We start from the raw sequence: 2,198 nt of genomic DNA on the forward strand, positions 1-2,198 counted from the left end.
GTCAGTTCTGACTCGATGGCACCTAACGACAACAAGAAGAACCAATTTAATGTATTAGAAACCAATGGCTGAAGACCAGAGAGTTGTGGGATGACATCAAGAACATCATATAGGAAGGAAGCAAAAGGTAATTTAAAAGACAAGAAAGAAATAAAAGACCAAGATGGATGTCAAAAGAGACTCAGAAACTTGCTCTTGAATGTAGAGAAGCTAAAGTGACTGGAAGAAATGATGAAGTAAAAGTTCTGAACAGAAAAATTTGAAGGACAGCTCTTGAAGACAAAGTTAAATATTGTAATGAAATGTGTAAAGACTTGGAGTTAGAAAACCAAAAGGGCAGAACACACTCAGCATTTCTCAAGCTGAAAGAAGTGAAGAAAATTCAAGCTTTGAGTTGTAACATTGTAAGTTTCTATGGGCAAACTATTGAATGATGCAGGAAGCATCAAAAGAAAATGGAAAGAATACACAGAGTCACTGTACCAAAAACAAATGGTGATGCTCAACTGTTTCAAGGGTATCAGTTATTGACAATGCAGTGGCACTTGACTGTGTGAATCATGACAAGCTATGGATAACATTGAGTAGAATGGATATTCCATAACACTTAATTGTGCTCATTACGAACTTGTACATAGTACAAGAAGCAGTATATTGAACAGAACAAGAGGTACTGAATGGGTTAAAATCAGGAGAGGTGTGTGTCAGGGTTGTATCCTTTCACCATATGTATTCGATCTGTGTGCTGAGCAAATAAACCAAAAAGCTGGATTGTATGAAGAAGAGCTTGGCATCATGATAGGAAGAAAACTCATTAACAACCTGTGGTATGCAGATGACACAACCTTGCTTGCTGGAAGTAATTTTTAAATAAAAGAAGATTTAAAATACTTATTGATGAAGATAGAAAACTATGGCTTTCAATGTGGATTGCACCTCAATGTAAAGAACACAAAAATCCTCACAACTGGACTTATAAATAGCATCATGATAAAAGGAGAAAAGATTGAAGTTGTTAAAGACTTCATTTTGCTTGGATCAACAATCAAAATTCAGGAAAGCAACAGCTAAGAAATCATGTAATGTATTGCATTAGGTAAAGTGCAAACAACTGCTTTAAAATGTTAAAGAGCAAAGATACCAGTTTGATGACTAAGGTGCACCTGGCCCAAGCCAGGGTATTTTCAATTGCCTTATAGGCATGTTAAAGTTGGACAATGAGAAGGAAGATCATAGAAATATCAATGCATTTTAATTATGGTTTTGAAGGAACATATTAAAAATACCATGGACTGCCAGAAAAAAACAAATCTGTTTTAGAAGAAATGCAGCCAGAATGCTCCTTAGAAACCTGGATAATGTGACTTCGTTTTTCAAACTTTGGGCATGTGATTAGGAGGGACCGGTTCCTGGAGACCACCACTCATCTGTCAGTTTGTTGTGCTGTGGTGGATTGCATAGTGATATGATTCAGGAAGTTATGCCATGGGTATTTTAAATACCAGTCACCCACAGTGGGCAGGTTTCAGCTAAACTTCCAGACAAAGACAGACTAGAAAGAAGGCGAGACAGACTACTTCTGAATATTTGTTGTTGTTAAGTGCCTTTGAGTTCTGACCCATAGCAACACTATATAGGGTTTCCAAGGAGTGGCTGGTTAGCTTAAACCACTGACTTTATGGTTGAAACTGACTTTGCAATCCAGTGCATTAACTCAGAGTGCTACATCAGAACTGAATAGTCACTGAAAACCTTATGAATAGCAGTGGAACATTGTCAGAGAATACTGAATATTGAAACTTAATGAAGAGTACCAGTATATTGTCAGATAGAGTGGCAGAAGATGAGCCCCTCAAGTTAGAAGGTACTCCAAATATGTCTGGGGAAGGGCTACATCCTCAAAGTAGAGTTGACAGTGATGATACGAATGGAGTAAAGCCCTCAGGACCTTCATTTGCTGATGGAGCACAACTCAAAATAAAGAGTAACAGCTGTAAATACCATTAATAATCAAACATGGAGTGATCGAAGTATGAATCTAGGAAAATTGGAAATTGTCAAAAATGAAATGGGTTGCATATACATCAATATCCTAGGCATTGTTGTTGTTGTTGTTGTTGTTGAGTGCCGTTGAGTCGGTTCCGACCCATAGCGACCCTGTACAGGGTTTCCGAGGGTGTAAATCCTTACGGGAGTAG

At 37.8% G+C, this 2,198-nt stretch overlaps 1 protein-coding gene across 1 annotated transcript in view; it reads left to right on the forward strand.

The window, feature by feature from the left end:
* SLC22A1 (solute carrier family 22 (organic cation transporter), member 1) overlaps positions 1 to 2,198 on the forward strand; it is a 76,229-nt gene that overhangs the window by 70,063 nt on the left and 3,968 nt on the right.

This window comes from Chrysochloris asiatica, unplaced genomic scaffold (assembly GCF_000296735.1).
Source record: "Chrysochloris asiatica unplaced genomic scaffold, ChrAsi1.0 scaffold00117, whole genome shotgun sequence".
In the NCBI taxonomy this organism is placed as follows: domain Eukaryota; kingdom Metazoa; phylum Chordata; class Mammalia; order Afrosoricida; family Chrysochloridae; genus Chrysochloris; species Chrysochloris asiatica.